This window comes from Pinus tabuliformis, chromosome 2_1 (assembly GCF_031772625.1).
Source record: "Pinus tabuliformis cultivar Carrire ecotype Pingquan chromosome 2_1, CPIR1, whole genome shotgun sequence".
NCBI lineage: Eukaryota > Viridiplantae > Streptophyta > Pinopsida > Pinales > Pinaceae > Pinus > Pinus tabuliformis.
In genome coordinates this window covers 205,635,583-205,659,547 of record NC_142299.1, presented here as the reverse complement: position 1 = coordinate 205,659,547, position 23,965 = coordinate 205,635,583, and the positions used below count along the sequence as shown (strand labels likewise).

General features: G+C 34.2%; 3 pseudogenes; 1 reads left to right on the top strand and 2 right to left on the bottom strand.

Moving 5' to 3' along the window:
- Positions 1–302: 302 nt before the first annotated feature.
- LOC149199458 (uncharacterized) lies at positions 303–1,420 on the bottom strand (annotated as a pseudogene).
- A 10,734-nt stretch (positions 1,421–12,154) lies between these two features.
- On the bottom strand, positions 12,155–13,382 carry LOC149199457 (uncharacterized; annotated as a pseudogene).
- A 9,176-nt stretch (positions 13,383–22,558) lies between these two features.
- LOC149199456 (LEAF RUST 10 DISEASE-RESISTANCE LOCUS RECEPTOR-LIKE PROTEIN KINASE-like 1.4 pseudogene) lies at positions 22,559–23,188 on the top strand (annotated as a pseudogene).
- Positions 23,189–23,965: the final 777 nt, after the last annotated feature.

The following is a 23,965-nucleotide window of genomic DNA, read 5'->3' as shown; positions in this document are numbered from 1 at the left end:
CCTTCATTCCTTCTTATAACCGATTTAATATTCTGTTTGAATATTTAGTAAGTTGTAACTCTTTAAGACTTTGTTATTCACCCAATTAAAATCAATTAACTATTTTAGACAAATAAACAACCCTTTTATTCTATTTGGGAAGTCTTAAAGTTCAAGCACCTGTTTTCAAACTTTTCATAATAATGATCATCCAAAAAACTTTAAAACAAACAAAACATTTTTAGATGCTCTGGCATGATTAATTAACCTAGAATCATCTCAGAGGACAACAGATCACGCGGTAATTTAAGCACATGAAGGCCTTATACCTTTCTATACCTCTCGACCATAATTCAAGATGTAAATCCTTTTTGTTTCATGATCAAACAAATTTCAGAAGGTTTATTTGCAGTTAATGTGACATGCCAAAACCCTTGCTGGATAAGAGGTTGTTTACAATTACTAGTGTCCTGTCTATGATGGTACGCCCATGCTCTCCACAACCCATGTAGTAGCAATTCCCTCACCACTAAAATCCTCCTCAGAAGTAGGTAAATAAGGAGGATTGAATACCATGGAATCTACTATTCCAGCTAGACCCTTGTCCAGACCTGATGCAAGGTCAGTAAAAATTACTTCTGAATGCACACCATGAGCTTTAGGGATCTTCTTTATAACCTCAATAGCTACAGAGCTAATTTTAGTAGCAAGATAATGGATCTCAATGCCTTCCCCAAGTATAAATACCAATTATGTTATCACATATCCACTCCCACGTTGAATTTCTAAACAATAGCTTGGTTGAACTTCCTCAAGATGAACCTGATCAGCAAGTAGGGCATCTGCAAGTGCAAATGAATCATCATAGGGTTCATAAAATTCTGGTGTGGACCAACAATATGAATGTTTGCATTCTTCATATGTAAGGAAGAGGGAGAAGCCTACAATGAATCATCAAAACATAATATTATTACCTTCTAACATTAACATATTCCTAGTGTTAGAAAACATACTTTTATCAAAAACAAAATCCAAACGTTCCTCTCAAAATGTTTTCCCATAGAAGCCATCAAGTGTGCTGATGAAAAACAACTTGGAGACAACATGATTATTATGATGATTCTCAAAAGTAATAAAGGTTCAAATTTCTAATAAAATCACAAAAACATTACAGAATCTCAAATGATGATCCTTGACATGCAACAAATGGTTTAAATAACAAATGAAATGTCGAGACGAAATAATGACACTCTTTTTATGAATAATGTGTATTGTGAAAATCACAGAAAGGAAGTTTCACTTAAAGTCGTTACATTTAGAACCCTAAAAGATCATTTAAAATACATAGTTACCAAGCTTTGGATCTTGGTATGGTTTCTACAAAACTAAGGGATGAATGAACATAAGCAATAACAACTTCCATATCTACTACTTCATCCATTCCAATTACTATATTTGAGAAATACCAAGCCTGGAAATATATAATAAGATGACCTTACTATTATCGATGTGATAAAACTAAATCATTCTCTTACCCACACAATGAGTCTCAGGTTAACCATCCTTAATTATGTAAAAGGAGGTATTACAATTTGTATCAGAGTTCTCAGGTTCAACAGCCATACCTAATGGGCTCTGTTGAAAAATGAATTGATTGCACTGGGAACAATGTTCTAGTTTACCCAAAATGTTGCAAAACTCTAGGAGAACGAAGAAATGAATCAAACACTAAAGAAAACATGTGAAGCTTGGGGCATAGACCTCTCTCAAATCATACATGACACTATGCTTGATGGTTTCCTAAGGTTCAAGATAGATGAAAACCCCTAGAATGGCATAGGGATGACAGGTTTGGGAGACATCATTCATGACTTTTAGGACATTCTAATCCTCATCTATGCAATAAACATAGGTGTGTTACAAGTTGTTATTGGTTGCATAATGCAGAGTGAAGAATTATCTTCAAAGGAAGGAAGTTCCCATTACATGACCACCTTTGCAGTTTTTTTTCCTTAAGTGGTGCAATTGTTCTTGCAAGAATCAACATTTTCCATATCTTTTGAATTCCTGGTATACTCCTTAGAAATGTATTTGGATGGCTCCCCTTTTTCATGATTTTAGGATTTCTCTCTTGTGGTTTTGGGAATGACATGCCCAACATCAACCCCAACACCATACGCATTCATTTCTTCTTGCCTCCGCCTATTGACAAAGTAGAAGTACCTTTCTAATTTGAAGCCATGACATTTCTAGCAGAATGTGTAATGAACCCCCCTTACCCATTGGCTCTAGATTTGCCTCTTTATTTTCATTTATGATATTGCTCCAAAATGGGTTTTTTCTTCTCTTTTTCCTGTGGATCTTATTCTTTGATTATGCACTGAAACTAACCAAGGTCCCTCTATTTGTACTTCATATTTTGGGAGGGTCACTATCATTTGGGTTGTGAATCATTCCTTTGGTTCAAAACTTGGAACTACATTTTCTTGCATGTCAAGAGAACCAAATCTTCATGCAATCATAGCTAAATGCTATATACTCTTAACAATGGTCTTAATGAATTTGAAAGGCATGAACAAATATTGTGTTTTCTTCTTATGTTGAAAGCACTTGGACCATTTTGCATACTTTCTGCAAAACTCTATCAACAAGAAACGATCACACACAAAAGTAGTAAGGGGGTAGGGATTTCTATCAAAAACATACAACTGAATATAAGTGTAGTGCTCTTTGATAAAAAAAATTCCTTTTCCTATGGGGAAATTTGAAGCTTCTGTTGTCAAATGCTTGGGTTCTTTCCTAGTCAAACATGCCTAAATATTTCCACAAAAGTATCTCGGTTATTTGAAAACAAAATGGAGCCTCTCCAAAGAGATGGATACCAACATTTTATTGAGTAGCTTATATTCCCTCATGGTACTTTCCTTTCAAAGACATTACAAAAAAATTAACTAAAGCAAAGACCAAGTACAAAGACATTAAAAAATCTTACTCTTTTTTTTTTAATTTTCCAGTTGGAGAACAACTTCAGCTGAAATAAACTCACCCCTATTAATAATTGTCTCCTTATTATGCAAGGTATAGTAGATACAATGGGGCATATCACATCTTCTCGTTATATGTAGAGAAGGACAAGTTTTCGATTAGGTGTTAGTTTATGTTCTTTGAATATTGTTAGTTCATTGTCATGATTATTAAGTAGTTCTCTTTCTTATAAAATTTATGAGATGGATTGGGCATGATTCTCCTTCATTCAACATTGTATCGTTTCAGTTGTCTTCTTTGGAGAAAATCATCGAAATTTAGGTTTGACAATTCTACGTAGTTGTATAATTTGAAAAATGTGTTATTGGATCATATTTGGTATGTTTTTGTTTAAATAAAGGAAACTGACGTTATGTTATAGACATATAGTTTATTCCATACATATCTCGAAGACAATGGATGGCTAAATTTGCCTTATTTTCTAGTGACAGATGATGAGGGTCAAATTGGTGTTGTGACAACCTGCAGTAATAATGAAGGATAAAAATATGAAATTTCTACGATTGGTTGGTTAATGGAAATTTTATTATTATCTATATTGTATGAATATTCCTTCTGTGGATGTCAATATTTTGCCAAGCTATCTTTTTGATATCCCTGTAGTAATTGTTGTTTGAAATGATATAATTGTCAATAACTATATATATTAGAAATTATGAAATATTGCCAATGACATTCACTTAGAAGATAGTAGTTTTTAACCACCAAAAGGCCTAGTGTTGGAAGTCACAAATCAATATTGACCAACAACAAACAATAAAAAAGGCCTACTATTAAACCATCCCATTGGATCTTCAATTAGTGGCTCTAGAGTAAGGAAGCAACTACCTTATTGCACACAATGATTAGATCTTCCAACAAATATGTTACAACCTTATAGTGTAATTCAAATTTTATGGAAAAATGTGTTTATAATATATAAAGCTTTGTTCCCAAAGTGAGAGCAGCCACATACATACAAAATTACAGATTATGCATCCATGGAGTATGATAAACTACATGAGACTACTTTAGGACTGCCCTTTTACATTTGTCAAAATAGTGAAATGGTTCAGAGCCTTAGAAAATTGCTACTATAGAGCCACCCAATGACTATGTTCCTTAATCCATATGCATAAGATTGTACAACCTGTAAAGCAACATCTTGAAATTAAGACCAACATGTAGGGAGCATAATCAGATAACAAGCATATAAGCACTCATAACCTGGATTTTGAGCAAATGTGGTTCCCTTCTGCCATTTGTGTCTCTCAAACTGTAAAAATCCAACCTATTTTCTAATAGGATTCTACTTGCCCTTTTCTACACTACCACTCATGCCATTAACCAAATGGAATTTGGATTTGGGGGGAGGATGTTGACGTCTACAAGATCATTGAATTTAATATGGATTGCACAATACTCCACTTAGAGTGCCTGGGTGTTGGTTGTACCTAGGTGCTGGTTGTGTTGTCAGTCATTTCTAAAACCCCTCCAACTCTAACCAGGGCTGAATTACCTTTGGAGGTTATGTCAAAGTTGATCAATATCCCCAAGATACCAACAGGACTAGCTCTTATAATGAATGTCTGGAGGAAATAATGGTACTCGAAGAGTACTTTATAAAAAAAATTGATGGCCAAAAATGACCTCATCAACATGTAACGGTTACCACCCAATCAGGGCCCCAACTAAGCCCTTATCTGTTTGATTTGGTGGTTATGTATGGTTCAATTGGGTCCAGTTACCTCCTCTCTCTCCTTGATGACTTTGGGTATTTCTATTACTTACCAAATAAGGAGAAAGATCTCGAAATTACCTTATTGATGCTAGCTTGCAAGAAAGCAACCCTTAAGCTAACTTGAGGTCTCAGCCAAGACACAGTAAAGTTTGCCCCTGGTGTAAGGGGAATTATAGAAATGCAGTGATCAATCTAAATGAAAATTAATTGTAAAATGAAAGCAAAAGGAAATAAATCCTAAGCCTATCTCGATTAGGAAGATGTAGATCTAACCCAACTGAGAGCAAGGTATTTAAATGGATTGGGAATTTAACATGTCTCGTTTATGATGAAGATGCGACTAATGAAATAGTTCTCATAGATTATATTATGATTATAAAGCATGCTATGTTTGGAAGCATATTATTAATGAAAGATAAACTATTAAAACTAGGGGGAAGTTCACATGATTTCAACAGTAATTAAATTGATTTTCGATAGCAGATTTTTGGGTAAATAGTTACTCAGAAATATGATTTAAGCACTTAAGAAAAAAGAGAAAATTAACAACAAATCTATGACACTAATGAACTAGATAGCTAATCCAAAAGACATTCATCCTCACATCAAACAACAATCCTCAATTTGAAAATCATTTCACACAGATCTGGAATCAAAAAGATAAAATTTTCATTCAAAATAAAAGTATTTTAAATACAAAGTGATGAAACCTGGTCTCTTTGCTCTGTTTCCCAATTCAACCTCCGATAATTCTCCCAAAGTAATCAACTCCGCTAGCGAGAATAAGAACTACAAAAGTGCAAGCCTTGCCTCACTAACAAAACTTAATTCAAATTCAGGCTTCTGTGATCAATATCTTGAATATTTGAAGCACTTTCGGTAGAAACCACATTAGGAAAGTTAGGTCGACGCGTTTCGAACCAACCAGTGTGGTTCATCATCGAGACAAGATGAAGAATCAAATCATGGCAGTAGGTTAAATAGAAAGATAAATCCATCTAACGGCTATAAGGAAATGGCTATAAAAAAACGACTACTTTTGACTAGGTAAAAAATAGGGGAAGAATTAATTTAATCTTAATTTAAATAATTAAGTTAAATGTATATAAATAAATATTGATATTATTTTTTATTAATCTTAAACTAATTAAAAATTAAAGATAAATTTTTTTAATCTTTTAGTTATAATTTAAATAATTAAATATGTATAAGTATATAAATTAAAATCCTAGAAAAATAGCATTTGCCTTCACTAAGAATGTGTGTTGGGGGGTGGTGCGATTATAACACATTGCATAGATGGAGGCTAGGATAATTATTAAACTAATGAGAAACATTATTTTTATAAGAAAATTAATTAAATCTAACCTCCTAAGTCAAAGGAGGAATATAGAAAATTAAGATTGATAAAATTATAAAATAATGATTATTATTATTATTATTATGATTAATTGAGTTAAATAAATATTAATATTATTTATTAATCTAAACTAATTAAAATTAAAGATGATTTTTTTAATATTTTAGTTATAATTTAATTAATTAAATATAAATATATAAATTAAAACCTTAGAAAAATAACTATTCGCTTGACTTATATATATATCTATCTATATATATATATATATATATATATATATATAAAGATTATAACACACTCCATAAATTGAGGCTAGGGATAATAATTAAAATAAGGGAAACATTATTCTTATAAGAAAATCAACCAAATAAAACCTCTTAAGTCAAAGGAGGAATATAAAAAATTAAGACGAAAAAAATAAAGAAGGAAAAGGGAAACAAAGGGGAATCAATAACCCAGGGGGAGAAATCAAAAGAAACCATAATTAAGGAGATAAAAAGGGAAAAAAGAGGAAACCAACAAAACCACTAGACCAAGAAGGATAAAGAACAAAGAACAAAGGACAACAATCCAACAACTACTAATTTTACATTTGTCATCCCTGTTCATATTACTTGATCTCCTCTCAATTTCAATGGCTTCCCTAAACTTACAGTGATGAAAATGAGAAATCTTTGCAATAACCTTAGCTTCCTCAATCAATATATGATGCTTTATCTTCTCAGCATGTTCAGCCAAAGCTGAAAAGCGGGTCCTCCCATGCTTGATGTCGGTTGTGTATTCCTTAATCCTTTGATTTATAGACCGACTAGTTTCGCCAATGTATGAGGTTCCACAAGAACATGAGATGACATAAACACCTTTCATATCCATTGGGTTCACTGGGTCTTTAACAGATTTTAAGGAACTTCTAATGGTGTTGAGGGGTCTAAAGGTTGAAGGAACATTATGCTTCCTCGGAATTCTCTCAATCTTGTCTTGGTTTAGTGGTTTTGTTGGTTTCCTTGTTTTTCTCCTTTTTATCTCCTTGATTCTAGTTTCTTCTTATTTTTCCCCATGGGTTATTGATTTCCCTTTGTTTCCCTTTTCCTTCTTTATTTTTTTAATCTTATTTTTTAGGAAATTTTATTTGGTTATTTTTCTTATAAGAATAATGTTTCCCATATTTATTATATATATAGATAAATATAATTTAATTAATTGAATATAACTATATAAATTAAAATCCTAGTAAAATAATTATATATTATATATATTTTTATTTATTTATTTAACTCAATTAATTAAATTAAAATTAAATTAATTCTTTATTTTATAATTGTATTTATTGTAATTTTATTAATCATAATTTTCTATATTTATGCTTTAAGTGAGGAGGTTAGATTTAATTAATTTTCTTATAATAATAATGTTTCTCATTGTTTTAATATCTGGCCTCCATCTATGAAGTGTGTTATAATCCCCCGAGTCAAATAGGATTTTAATTTATATAATTATTTAAATTATAACTAAAATATTATATTTTTTTTTATTTTTATTTTAATTAGTTTAAGATTAATAAAAATAATAATATCAATATTTATTTATATAGATTTAATTCAATTATTTAAATTAAGATTAAATAAAAAAATTCTTATTTTTTACTCAAGTTAGTAGTGTTTTTATAGTCATTAGATGGATTTGTCATTGTCATTCTATTTAACTTGCTACCATGATCTGATTCTTCATCTTGTCCTGATGATTTAACTTGCTGCTATGATCTGATTCTTCATCATGTCCTGATGATGAACCACACTGGTTGGTTGGTTTGAAACTCGTCGACCTAACTTTCCTAATGTGATTTCTACCAAAAGTGTTTCAAATATTCAAAACTTAATTCCTGAGAGAAAAATCCGCCAACCTAACTTTCCTAATGTGATTTCTATCCAAAGTCTTTCAAATATTCAAAACTTAATTCCTAAGAGAAAAATCCCCAAAGTACCTCTGACAAAAGTGCTTCAGAGCATTCAAAATGCAGAGAAGAGGCCCTAGTTCTTATTCTCAAGGTTGATATTTATAATTTACAAAAATCTACTAAAAAAAAGGAGAGTTGTTGGGAGTGGTTAAGATCCATCTATTTTGAGGCTGCAAATCCTCATCTTCTTCTTTGCCTCATCTCTCCAACAAATCTCGTGTCAATGACCAATCAAAATTGAAACAAAATGATTAGATTTTGCACATAAAAAATAAAATGTCAAAATTGGGAAAACAAATTATCCAACTAAATCTTAATTAAATAAATAAAATAAAAAGAATCCAAGCTTCATGTTGATTGTTATTAAATCCAGAAATTCTTAGCAAATGATAATGTTCCAAAATGAATTCCCAAAATAATTTTAGTGATAATTTCGAAACCCATTTTTCAGCTAAATTTTAGGCTCATTAAATGTTCAAATCCAATTGGTTTCATGTTGCAAGATTGGTCACCTAGTTTCTAGCTTTCCAACACACCATCTTGGACCTAATTTGGTTAAATAAAACTTAAAATATTAGCTTCCAAAATCAAGGTATCAAAACTGTCAATGTGCTGGAAAATGCATGCTTATACAAAAATTTAGACATCTTTAATTAAAATCTTAATTTTGAACCATGTTAATAAATTTTAATTATAAATTTAAAAAAACAATGAATTTATATATTAAAAAAATATTCAACAAAGTGGCTTTGGCTGGGCTTTTTAAATGGGCCATGGAGGAATTCGAAGTGGGAGGTATTTGAAGAATTTAAGAGGAGTTATAACTAATGGTAGTGATAACGAGGATGGGTGAAGAATCTTGGGAGATATGAGTTCTGGGAAGACCGGAGTTCCGGGAAGACTGGAAGACTGGAGTTCCGGGAAATGGAGGGATAAGGAGGTGAGCCTTTTTGGGAGGTATAAGGAAGGAGTAGAGCGGGTCGGAAAGTTGGAAAAGGAAGTAGAGGGGTGAGGAGAGGCCGAGATTTATATCGATTGGATTTTTTATTATTATATATATAGTTTGAGTTGGTTTAATGGTTAAGAATATGTGTTTTTTCTAAGAGATGACAGGTTCAAAACTAAAGGGGTAGAGGTATGTATGCTTTTGTAGACTTAGTAAGTTCATTAAATAATAATAATATAATATATTACAGCCATTATATTGCATAAAACCTAGATCCATTATGTTGTTTTTTTTTTAATTTGGAATTAAAATAGGAAATTAAACAAAAAATTAAATAATAATTAATCAAAAAATTAATTATTTTAAATAAAATACAATTAGCCTAATTAACTTAGATTTTATGAATTAATCATAATTTGTTAAAACTAATTAATTAATTAATATACAAAATTTATTAAAATACATTTTGTAATTTATAAGCCCACACAGTGAAAATTAACAGAACTTTGAATAGGTGTCATTTGCAAATCATGAGTCCAAATAAGATGAAACGAGAACCAATGGAAAATTAGTGAAAAATTGAATGCAATGAAGCAATCATAATTAGAAGAAAACAAAAATTGCAAAAATGTCACATAATTAACCAAAAGAAAATGTTAAAGGGCGAATATGACAAGAATTTACATAGAGGGTCCCCGTTATCATTATAAAGATTAAAAAAAATGGGGGGGTTGTGGTTTTGCCACAACATGTTACTGTTACGTTGAGATTGAAGTGAAAATAAAAGGAAGGGGTTTCTCATTTTTAAATTATGTTAAGAATGATTTTGGTTATGTTATTGAGATTAGTCGGACAAACCTTCAAGCCTGAGATTACATGTGAATACTAACATGGTAGAAGGCTGCAAGTAACATGTCCACTGGCCATAATAAAAAGGTTGAATCCTTATAAGTTGTTGACTTTAAGAATAGTCTCAACAAAGAGGTTGATTTTCATAAATTCTATGAACAAGGGTTGTATATTAAATGCTAAAAATTGTAGTTGCAGGATGGTAACTATGGCTAATGCTCATGTCCTAAAAATAAAGGTAAACTCGTGAAGATGTTGATTTGATTGTGATGTGTAATTGATAACAATCTTACTATGTGATTGGTTGATAAGGCCATATAAGAAAAAAAAAAATCAATCAAACCAACTACACAAAAAATTGGAAATAGAATGGAAAGATGGGAAGCATTGATTTTCTCACACATTTTGGCCAGGCTGAAAAAGAAGAGCAGGTGCAGAATTCAATGGGGAGAGAGGGAGGATAGGACCAGATATTTTTTTGAGGGGAAGGCGACGCAGGATAGGGTGCATTCAACCAAGAGGAGGGAGCTCGACTTGTCTCGTGGTGCCTCTGAGATTTTGGGTTCAATTTACAGTAGCTTTTGGTCCCAATAGCATTCCCCTTACGCCTTGGAGTCTAGCTCGAGGGTGGAAACTGCATGAGAAAGGTATGTCTACAGTCTACCTAAAGCTGGGAGGAGAGTCATTGTCCCTATTCAATCATTATTTTCATTGGAGATAAGTATTTTGTAACTATCACTGTGTTGATTAATTACTAATATGCTTTGTAATGAATGTTATTTGTAACTTGGTTTTCGAAATATTGAACTGTGGCTTCTGTTGAACCCATTAGATATGTGCTTTTATTTATTTCACTTCATTACAGTCTTGCAACTACTCTTTTGTCTACTAGACTTCTGTCTTTGTTGGAGGGGTAGCTATAAGGGATGGTATATCTCTGTATGCCTTTGACATTTTGTCATTTTTTTTATGATGGGACATAACCACAAATTGATTTAGGCTCTTTGGAAGGAAAATTGTTTCTATTTTCCCTGCTCTCTTACACATCTTTTAAGAAGAATTTCATCTTTTGTGCTTCCATGCACTTCTTTTGAATCCATTTCATAAGATGTTAATACCATCGAATTCATGGGAAAAGTTGGTCGGTTCAATGATATTTTGTGTTGTTTTCTTATTTCTCCTCTTTTCTCTGTGGCAACATAAGTATTAGAACGATTGATTTTTTATCCTAATAAATATTCAGTTACAACTTCCTTAGCTTTTGACTCTCCGAGGCTCTTTCTCAAACTATAGTCATTCCTTATGGCTTTAGGTCTTCGTAACAAGCCAATATATTCTATACTTCTCTTAACTGGGTCCTCTTCCTTCCTTGAAGGAAAATGTGGTGTTGGAGGATGACCTACAAATCCAAGCAATTTGTGTGTCAATTTTGATGGTCTTCGCAAGAACACTTTATGAGTAACTTCCTTGGAATCATATTCTATCTAAATTGCTTTTGCATCACTACCAAACCTACTTTATTGGACGAATGAGACTAGAAGACCTTGTCTTTCCCTTAGTGTTACTTGATACAAACTGGTTATTGGAAAAGTTAGTTATCAGTTGGTTGTTTCCCTCTGTTGATGAGCTTTGCAATGGAAATTTTAAATGGAGACCATTCTTTCCTTACAGAGATTTCTCAATTTCAAGGTAGGAAGCATTGGGATTTTATTTCCTTCCCAGGATCTTAGCAAAGGTTTTATGTGGGTTATTGTCGAGAAGTTGGCCAAATTTAAGCTCCAACATCTCTAGTGGGTCCATTTTGATGTTTTTTGTCATCAACAAAGGCCAAAATAATATAATTTTTTCTATGACTCGGACTTGGAGCGTAGGGTGGAAATTTGAAGTTGGAAAATGCCAATGATGTTGAAGGAAAGGTTACATTATCAATCCATAAATAGTATGATCCAAAAGGTGGACATGAATATGGTGTTACATCTATCATTTGGCCCTTTGCAAATCATGGTAGTTTTCATAACTAACATTCTAGACAAGACCTGTTAACATGTTATGGATTTTGAATATACAGTGTTCACATAATAGGTCAAATTTGACAGTCTTTGGATTAATCATGGGTATTGGAAACTGACATGTTAATGTTTGAACAATAGAATACACAGTCATAAATTAAATATGACTCTCTTGTGATGTTATATAATATATACTTCACTCAAGAGAGATAAATTGAGTTACAAAAAACACCCAAAGTGTTGAAATCCATGCAAGTCAATCTTTCTTAACAAAAGGACATCACTATTGAAATCATATATTTAAATTGTTCTTCCAAAATGTTAGGCGAGAAGTCTCCTTCTTGAATATAGATGGGGCTTGATTGTTCCAATATCACTAGTCATCTCTAGATGATCATGCCAAAATTTAAGCACATGAAGGCCTTCTACCTTTGTAGGCCTCTGGACTATAATTCAAGATGAAAATCCTTTTTGTTTCATGATCAACAAATTTCATAAGGTTTATTTGCAGTTAATATGACATGAAAAAACTTTTGTTGGATAAGAGGCTATCTATTATGGTACGACCATGCTCTCCACGACCCATGCAGCAACAATTCCATCACCACTAAACTCCTCCTCAAAAGTAGGTACATAAGGAGGATTAACCACCGTGACTTCTAATGTTCTAGCTAGGCCTTTATCTAGAACTAATGTAAGATAAGTAAAATTTACTTCCGCATGCACACCATGAGCTTCCAAGGTCTTCTTTGTAACCATAATTGTTGCAAAGCTAATGTATTAGCAAGATAATGGGTCCAAGTGCCTTCCCCAAGTATAAATACCAACAATGTTATCACATATCCACTCCCACATCCAAGTTATAAACACAAGCTTGGTTCAACTTCCTCGAGATGAACTTGATTAGCAACCAAGGCATTTGTAAGTGCAAATGCATCTTCACGGGGTTCTTAAACTTTTGGTGTGGACCAACAAGATGAGTGACCGCATTCTTCATATGTAAGGAAGAGGGAGAAACCTACAACAAATCAACAAAACAGAATATTATTACCTTCTAATATTAACATATTCCTAGTGTTAGAAAACAAACATTTATCAAAAACAAAATCTAGACATTCTTCTTAAAATGTTTTCCCATAGTAGCTGTCAAGTGTGTTGACAAAGAACAACTTGGAGACAACATGATTATTGTGATGATTCTTTGAAGTAATAAAGGTTCAAATTTATGATAAAACCACAAAAACATTTCAGAATCTCAAATGATGATCCTTGACATGCAACAAATGGTTTAAATAACAAATGAAATGTTAACCAAACAATAACATTATTTTTATGAATAATGTGTATTGTGAACACTTTCTCAAAAAGGAAGTTTCACTTAAATTCGATACATTCAGAACCCCAAAAGGTCATTTAAAATATGTGACTTACCAATATTTGGACCTTTGTATGGTTGCTACTAACTTAAGAGATGAATGCACATAAGCAACAACAACTTCTACATATATTGCTTCATCCATTGCAATTACTATCTTCAAGAAATACCAAGCCTGGAAATATATAATAAGATGACCTTAATATCATCGATGTGATAAAAATAAATTGTTCTCTTAACCACACAACAAGCCTTGGGTTAACCATCCTTAGTTATGTAAAAGGAGGTGTTACACCGTCTCCAGACAAACATTTCTTCATATGCATAGCCTTTGACTATGTTGTGATTCTAGAAGGGCTTAATCATCCCAAGCGCAAGCCTTTTGATCTGTGACAACTAAGCTTAGAAGTCTCAAGGACTCCGATGGATAATGAAGCCATTCTCGGTGATGAGAAATTCTAAACACCATTTTTACAATAGGTGAATCACCCATTCCCATGCCAAAATTCCAGACATTAACATGGCCATAACAAGGAAATTAAATTGTCAGCATGCCTACCAATAGGCATAGAACTTGGTTAACCACAACTAGGAATCAATTGTGTGAATTTAGATACACAACATTCCATTAATCACTTAATGGATTCAACATCCACTACCAAATCCACTAATATAACATGCCACACACATCACACACAACATCAACATTGGACTTTCACCATTCCATAAATAATAGATATCCATAGTATTCATGACATAACAAATAATACAAATCACACATAGCGGTGGTCAACTAAACTTAGAAAATACCCATATATGTCATATAATCACCCTTGCACTCAGGAGAGTATCAACAATTATAGGGATCTACAAATCCCACTCAAATCTTGAGAACAATCACACATGCATCTCATTAAATGCAACCAGGAATAACACCATTCCTCCATAAGAAATACTGATACAATCATCATTATAATCCATAACAACATCTTTCAACATTCATAATGCAACATAAATACAAGTAGATACGCTTATATTTATATCTTAATGATTCACAACTAAGGGAATTCAACTCTTCACCCCACTGTAGACCAACTACACTACAATCTTTCTTGCATCTGACCACCCTCAAGCCAGATTCAGAGTTTGAGGAGGTAATTTCTCAGGAGTATTCTCACTAATAACAAGTCAACAAATGGTAGGAATAAGAGTCCATTTTTTAGGTGGTTTATCAACTACCCCTAACAGTAACACCACAGTGACTCTCTATTCAACATAAAATCAAGCACAAGGGTTCATCCAAGGCTCAATGAGTTACAACTCAGTTGCTAGGAGATTGAACACACTATATAGACGGTTTATCAACTGGCTTCTCTTAGCTAAAATTGTAGGAGTCATTATTCCATTTATCCAGGTAGTTTATAAATTGATTGAGCTAACACATAATTGTTTATCAACCCAAAAGTTAGCACTTAGTGGTTTCTCAGTCCCTTCAATTAGTACCTGAGTGTCTCAACCTGTCAAGTGGTTTATCATCCCCAAATAACACCCCAGTGGCTTATCAAACCTAAGGATAACACTGAGTGTTCAACTCCACTGGACTCTCCCTGGCCAAGGGAATCACAGGAACATAGACAGAACTCAACAAACGCAGGGAATGTTATCTAAAACATATAACAAAAGCTAGAGAAAAGTTAATTCTCTCAAAAAATTACCTCCACTTCAACTTCAAGTTCTAAGTTTGATGCTATTTCTTATTTCTAGCAAGCTCTCTCTTGCTCGACACACTAAGCAGTCTCCCTCATCTTATTTTGATTATTTGTTTTTGCGTCTTTTCCTTTTCCATACCCCTTGTCTCCCGTTAGGCTTGCTTCTCGTACTTGTCCATGCATGTGGACCATGTCCATGCCTTCCATGAGATATGATATTGCATGGCTCATCCTCCACACAAGGAGCCCATTCCCTAAACTCAATGCTTGCAACAATAGAGCCATAAATCCATCAACGATATAGTTGGTGAAATAAATGCAACGACTTAGTTTTACAAGCAACTTGTCCTCCTTATTCCTTTGAATTTGTGTCCACTTCCCCTAGCCAATCAATGTTTTACATTTCCACATTATTTACATGAATTCCAATTCATAGTAATATTTACAAGAGGGATAGCAGAACGAGTTATCTCACTTATTCTTGTTAGAAACTAAATAACGCAACAATGTAACACATAAAATATTGCAGAAACACAAACATAGAAAGTATAAAACAAGAGAGTAATAGATATGTGTGGTTCACCCAATTTGGGTTATGTCCATGAAGAAACAACCAGTCCTTCCTTTTATATTATCCAACAAACTAAAGGGATACAACCTATATCAAATCCATTGTAACTTCCTCTTCGCTCTGACACAATCTCCTCTCCTTTTCTCTCACACCGAATAATACACAGCCATAAGAAAATTCCCTCATATAAATCGAGGTTTTCCTTCTAGGGAAAAAAAACCCTAAATTAACATAACTTCTATCGTCGGATCTTTCACCTAATGAACGACCCAGATTGACTACAGAATTACCATATTTTACAAGGCAATTTTTATCTAAATTTTTCCTTTGAGGGTGTTTCCCCTAAATTACTACCAGGAGGGGCTACAAAGAATTTTTCCCACCCCCCTTGGACCCCCTTGGCGACACTAGTTGGGGGGGGGGGGAACCCCCCCACACGCCCTCCCCCCTTCGGGGGCTAGGATCCAAACACGGTTGAAACAAGATCTCCGTGTTAGGAAGATAATTAAGCTCCACACCCAACAATTCTTTAAATTAATTGAGGTGGAAAAGGAATTAGAGGAACCAAATCTCATCATGGATGTGATGTTTTTAAATAGGGAGAAAGTGCAAGGACATGTTCATGCACTATAACCCACATGGGGAAACAAATTCAATCAACTTGTTGATTTCCCCAAAGAGAAATTTGATAAATGGTTATTTTATTTTGACACTAAGAATAAATATCGATTGGATGTAGTATAGGAAGTTGGCTATGATTTGAAGGACATTGAAGATGAGTTATTCAAGGTATGTGTAAAGTAGGATGTTACAATGGTTCCATTACAAGACTTCATTGAGAAGTGGCTCAAAGAAATCCTAGGGAAGGTAACTACCTCACAGGAACTACTTGACAGTCCTGACAATTCAACTCCTAGCACACACGCTATGCTTAAAAGGAGAAGACTCAACATAAAGAGTGACTTCTTCCAACACAATTGGTAGATTGCCTAAGATTTGGTTTTCTTATCCTTATCCTCACTTAGAAATCATCTAGCCTTTTCTCTATGGAGTCCTCCAAGAATTAGAGCTCATTTCTAATTGTTGCTTCTTTTCTCTTCTAGGTCTTCACTTTTGTTATATGGTTTACGAGATCCCAATCCCTATCCTTAAATGGACGAATACATTTACTTTTTTCAAATAGCACAAACTTTATAAAAACATTTATATATTTTTTAATGTTTCCCGGAGAACTATTTAAGAATGCATCTCTAGTGTGATCTTTGACTTTGAGTTTTAAGTCTAAGATTGCAAGGGTGTATGTCTTTTCATCCCTATGAGTTTAATGGAAATATCTTTTAAGTTCTCTAAAATTGCATGCCATGATTTCTTTATCTACTCCAAATGCTTGATACTTTTACTTACAATGTTGCTAGAAGATCTATGGAAACACACATGTCATGAATATTTTTGTCCATATGTATCATATTTTTCTAAGTTATATACGCCTAGTACCATCTTAGATTTATCTTCTTTATTTATGTTCATGTGTATTATATTTCCATGAATTTTTAAGGCCTGGTCCCTTCTTGAGATTCTCTTCTTTATTTTATGTGAAGTTCATTTTTATCTAGTAAAAAGGAGCACTACCTCATAAAAAACAAGGGGAGAAATTATTCAATCAATTTTTTTCTTGTGATTTGGCCAATCCCAAGGATCGACAACTATAGGTTGGAAAAAAAAGGCATAATTAAGGCAACTGAGAAGCTCACCATCACTATCATTCACCCTTATCTTTTACCACAATCCATGTGGACTACCACCAGTGTCTAAACCTCTAGCCAACTCTCCCAAAATGTCTAGTATGTTTTTTTCCAGTGGAAATGACCCCTCTAATATCCTCTTTTCTAACCCCAATTGAAATTCATGTAGCCTGAATCAAGGTGTTTCCAAGATCAACTGATCCCCGTTCAGTTCAACTAAGTAGTCAACTCCATTGTTCCCCATCACCACTATTCATGCCCTCACAACTCAACTCACGTCCTTGTTAAATAAATTCATAATAATGTAGACCAAACACCTTTGGAAAACTTTAGATGTGCCTCATAATAGGTGCATAGAGGATAGAATCTATGAATCACTATAAAACTAATACTCAACTATCCACTATGTGCACATCTCAGTGAAATGTTAGTAATAGTCATGGAAATTTAACCTTGAATGTGAAGGGAAAATCCTAAATACACAATACCTCAATGTGCCCCTTCATGGTAGGTTCCAATTGACAAAAAAACTCTTTCAACATAATAGCCTTAGTGCACACAACATTCCAATAAAACCTTTAATAATCACTTAGCCTTCGTTCAAGCAACTTTCATCCAAATATAGTCTCATTATTCGATAACAGGTGGAGGAAGGTTCATAATTGTGTTTATTGATATCGACATTTCGGACCCCAAAGCTAGGTCCATTGTCGAGACATGAGGGAAATAACATAAGGAGAGGAACACTCCCTATAGCTTATTATCTATGTAAACTATACAATATATGCTTATATTAAAATACTTTTCTATATTGTTATATAACTTTAATGGACAAATTAATCTATAATAATAATTTATACTCTTATCTATATTATTTAATATCGCACCATTTATTTATACTTATAATTTTAGGCCTCCATCATTTATAGATTTATCCTAAGTTATGTAAATTTTTCCATTTCATTATATGTCACTATATTATATATACCTTATAACCTCTTTAATCAATCTCTTAGGATCCATTAATTTATAACTCTCACCATTTGTATTAACACTACATTTGAAATTTTTACCATATTATAGGCATCTGGTTGGGGGTAGGGTTTCATGTCCATGTCTCTCTCGTTGCTCCATATATGTATCCATTCCTCTCTTATTTTATTTCCATCATGTATTGACAATGGACCTGGCTTGGTGATCCTAAACATTGAATAAACACAATTGTGAATCTTCCTCCACCTGTTATCGAATTACACCACGGTAGCTTGAAAAATGTTATCATGGCCTAGTATGGGAGGAGCATATGTGAAAAAGTGTGTTTTTTGGAGAATTTGAGGACTAATATAAAAACAAGAGCTACAAATTTGGATTTCCTAAAGACATGTAGAAATAAGTGTATCATACCAAAATTCATTATGGTTTAGCACATATTATGTTGCACTTCTAACGCAACTGCATTCAACCAGTTTGAACTCACCCTTTTGCATGCTGAGATAAAAAGAACCAAGACGACCCTCAACCTACTTTCCAAGAAAGCATTCAATCTCCACATGGATTTAGTTGTAACAATCGATCCTAAGATATGGAAAATAGTGTATGTTAGCATTGCTATAAAGGCTGCAAATCAAGAAAATAAAGCCCGTGATAGGTAATCCAATAAACTAAAAAAAAAACTTCTCACTAATATCTAACCAAGTTGAGATGGAAACAATGATGACAAAAAGATAGTTAACCTTTCAAACCATTCACTTAATACCACTGAGAAAAACATATTAATGAAAGGTCTAAACTTTGTCTTAGATTTGACATCAATATTGATTAAAATCATCTTCTGTAGCATTGAAGGCAGCATCCAAACACTTAGGGAAGAAGATAAGGTCAATGTAAGAAAACACTGCATTTTCAACTTGAGAAGAGCCAAATCGACCCCTAGCTTTGTCAACAAAGAAGAGAATTGGCCCTTAGAAACCTTAGAAACAATCCAAACATTGTCATTTTCCGAAAAAGGGTGGTGCTACCATAATCATGAACCAATATGATTATCACAGTGAAATGATCAAGCATCTGACTGGGACTAGCAGCTACAAGAATTCACCTATAATCCAATATAAAAAGTGGTTAGAGAAGTTAAAAGAGCCATACAATCATATAATATTGATGACAAAACTAAGAAACAGTTGACCCCTAACTAAGTACTTATCCCAAGGATTTACGGTGTTCCTAAAATACACAAAGATGGCATCCCATTAAGACCTATAGTAAACACCATAGGCTCCCCAACTTATGAATTTGCAAGATTTGTTTCCAAAGCTCTAGGCCACTTGGTTAGCTATTCTAACTCCTTCATCAAGGACTCCAAATATTTGGTGGAACTATTTAAACATGGGAAGGTCAACAAGGAGGATATCATCATTAGCTTTGACATAGTATCCCTCTACACCAAAATCCCGCTTAATGAGGTTGTGAAAATCGTTAAAGAAGAAACTAACCTGGTAATAGTAAGGTTTATTGAACTATTCCTAAGGTCCACATTTTTTAGCTTTAGAGGTGAATATTACGAGTAGACCAGCAGGATGGAGATGGGATCCCCTCTTTCCCCAGTCATGGCTAACCTGTACATGGAAATATTTGAAAGTAGAGCCTTACCACCTACCACCTAAAACCAAGAATATTGAAAATATTTGTAGATGACACAAATGTCATTTGGTCACATGGGAAAGAAGAACTTGGAAAAGTCTTACTACACCTTAAAAAAATATTAGAGGACATCTAATTCACCATGGAATCTGAGGAAAATGGATGCATTCCTTTCTTAAATGTTCTTATCATTAGAAAACTAGATGGACATCTTGACCATAAAGTCTACATAAATAAAATGTATACAAAAAATTATCTTCAAGTTGGCTCCCATCACCATCCCTCACAAAAAATGGTGTCATTAGAACCCTAGCCACTAGAGCATTAATAATATTAAGGGAGGATCATTATGATAAAGAAAAAGACCACTTAAGTAATCTTGACTACAGTAAAGAAAATAACAAGAATGCACTAAGAAATTCTCTGGAAAAGTCAAATAACAAACCTCATTCCACTAACATCGAAGACAAAAAAAAAAAAAAACCACCTACCATACCTCAAAGGGACCACAGATTACATTTGCCATAGTCCTAAAATGCAAAAAAATCTAAACATCCTTCATATATGTCACTACAATCATGCAAATGATGAAATCAGTGAAAGATGAGATTGACCAATCTAAACAAAAAGGACTCTACAAGGTAGATTTTTCCTATGGAAAATGTTTCATTGGGGAAACAAGAAGATCCATACAAGTCAGGATCAAAGAACACAATTTTGACATAAAACATGAAAGGATTAGAAACTCAACACTTGTTGAACATGCCATGAGCACCAAGCACCATGTTTGTTTAGAGAAAACAAAAATTTTGGCCAAAGAAGATCAATACTACAAACAATGAATAAGGGAGGCTTTGGAGATACAAAGACACCCCAAGAACTTAAATAGATACAATGGTTTTGACATTAATGAAAACTATGGGGAACAATAATTAAGGACACTCGACTCCTCTAACCTCTTGACCTTCTTCTTGGACCTCCCTTCCCTTCCTTTCTTTATTCCTTACCCCCCTCCCCGCCCCCCGCATCTTCCTCTTTATGATCTTAACATTCTCTTACGTGTCTCTACTTACCTCTACCTTTCTAACCCCCCACCTTTTACCTCACCTTACCCCCCTTCCCTATTTTTTCCCATTTTTTCCTCTTTTTCCTTTCTCCTTCCTATCTCTTGCCTACCCTTTGTACTCTATTTTATCTCTCTACACATATTTCTATACATTACACCTCACATATTATAGATTATTACTTTATTTTAGGTATTATTATATAACAACACTCCCTATAAGTCATAATCTATGTAAATTATATAATATATGCTTATATTAACATACTTTGTTGTATTGCTATACAACTTTAATGGAAAAATTAATCTATAATCATTTATATCCATGTCTAAATTATTTAGTATTTCACACTTTATTTATACTTATAATGTTATGCCTCCATCATTTATAGATTTACTATAACCTACATAAATTTTCTATTTCATTATATGTCATTATATCATATATACCTTATAACCTCTTTAACAAATCTCTTAGGATCTATTAATTGATAACTCTCATGTTTGTATTAAGATGGAATTCTGAAATTTCACCATATCATAGGCTTCTTATCGGCGCTCGGCGTTCATGTCCATGTCTCTCTCATTGCTCCATATACATATTTGTTCCTCCCCTTATTCTATTTCCCTCATGTCTTAACAATGGACCCGACTTGGAGATTTGAAATGACAACATCAATAAACACAATTGTGAATCTTCCTCAACCTGCTACTGAATTGCCCCATAATAGCTTGAAAAACATAGTCTCATCATCTTGTGTGGAATGTCCATACATTAGCAAAGTGAGAATTAAACCACTACGCATTTATTATCCACCCTATGCATGAGGAGAATTGAACAATTGACCCTTTCATTATTCTTGCAAGTAAGAAAAATTTTTGGAAACTCTATGCAGACAACAAACTGTAGACTCAACTTCCTACAAATCACAGACTAGCCTTCTACCCCCCAAAGACCGAAAACTTGCCCTTACCTCTGGTTTACTTACCTCAAACTCTACTCTCACCTTAGACTCACCTCTCACCTTAGTGTCATCTCTATTCGTAATAACCCATGACATACATGTAATTTATTTTGGTTTTTGTTTTTTACACCGTAAGGCGTTCCCTTTGAGAGGAACTCCCCTCCGTGCCGCGGTGTCTCGTTATGGGCCCTTAGATCGATTGTTAGACGATGGAATAAACTCCAGCCATTAGATCATCAGCCTTTTTAGAAACCAAGCGGCATTTTTAGAAACCAAGCGTCAGCGAAGAGAGGCCAAGCATCTGTGGATGGATGAGAGAGGACAGCAATCTGAGGCGCCTCGATCCCCTTCGATCTGAACATCAGGGAGCTCTATGAAGCGGATCATGTCCCTTGACGAAGATGGCAAGGTGTGGTGAGGAGAGTCGTCCATCCATTCGGCGGTGAAGAAGGTGACAGAAAAGCCATGGTACACAGTCAGCCGCTTTGCAAGCTCAAGCAGTGGGATGTGATGGCCCGACCCAAACCCAGGGAAGATTGCGACATGAGGCTTTTGGCTCTGCTCTTGCGACTCCATGAATGTCTTTATATTCCAACAAGCAAATGCCAATATTTGAAGGGTGGGTTCTGTAATGATGAAATCCTCAAACATTCTCTTGGGAGAAAATTTTATTGCAAAAGTGGTTGATTTTGGGCTTTGCAGACTTGTGCCTGTAGATGCCTCACATGTCACCACTTCTCCACAGGGCACACCAGGCTACCTTGATCCAGTGTATTATCAGTGCTATCAACTGACAGAGAAATCCGATATGTGCAGCTTCGAGGTCGTTTTGGTGGAGATCATTTCTGCCAGATTAGCAGTGGACACCAATCGGAAGACCAGGGAAATCAACCTTGCTACAATGGCAATAGCTAAGATTCAAGAAGGGGCTTTGCATGAGCTTGTGGATCCGCAGCTCAATATCGAAAAGAACCATGAGGCGAAGGCCATGGTATGTGCCGTTTCCGAATTAGCGTCCAGATGCCTGGCGTCAGAAAGAGATGACAGACCACACATGGAGCAAGTTGTTACTGAGCTTGAGGAAATCAGACATTTGTGTGTTGGCAGTTCAAATGGTCCAGGTGAATTAGAGGAAGGATACCTTTCCAACATCAAACAGCTGAGCACAGCACCAATATATCCCACCTCTGTTGAAGACACGTGGCGCACGAAGCTTCACTCCCAGGCAGTGCATAATTTCTCCCTTGGAACTTCGTATGCATAGTGTTTAATTTGCAGTTTTCAGATTTGGCGCACCAGAAGCTTCACTCCCAAGCAGTGCATAATTTCTTCCTTGGAACTTTGTATGCATAGTGTTTAATTTGCAGTTTTCATATTTGCTCCAGAATCTGGCTTTCTGACCTTAACCCAGGATGTAAAAAGACCACAGGTAATTAACATTCCCGTCTAGTTGGACTGTATAATGGCCGGGAGGCATATCCGCATGCTATTAAGGTAGGGCAAAGAATAATGAGATTTGAATAACTGGGTATATTAGAAATTGAACCAAACCTGTTTCATATTACATGCTGTTGGAGGAAATTTTTGTAGGATAGAAATATGGAGCCTCCCAATGTTATAATATAAACAACATTTGTTTGTATTTACATAAAAGTTTGGTCAAGTTTGCAATCATTGCTACCTGAGCTCTGCTTGAGTAATGTATCTCAACCTCTGTATCTTTGACTTCTCCAAGGCCCTTTAAACCAGTGGGCAAAGACCATTTACGTTGGTGTCACCATCAATTAAAAAAAATTATAACTGATTTATGTCGCCCCTTTCATATTTAATTAAGAAATTATAAAAGAAACATTTATCACCATTTGGTTCCTTTTGTGACACCAGTGGACTACTACCCTGCTGCAAAGGAGACATCACCCCTGCATGAGAGTGTCTCCACTTCATGCCAAAACTTCATGACAGCAGTTGCAATTGCATGAAAAATTTTTGTTTGCTTCTGGTACAGGTCCTTCATCCAAAAAAAGTCTCCATGACCTGTCTC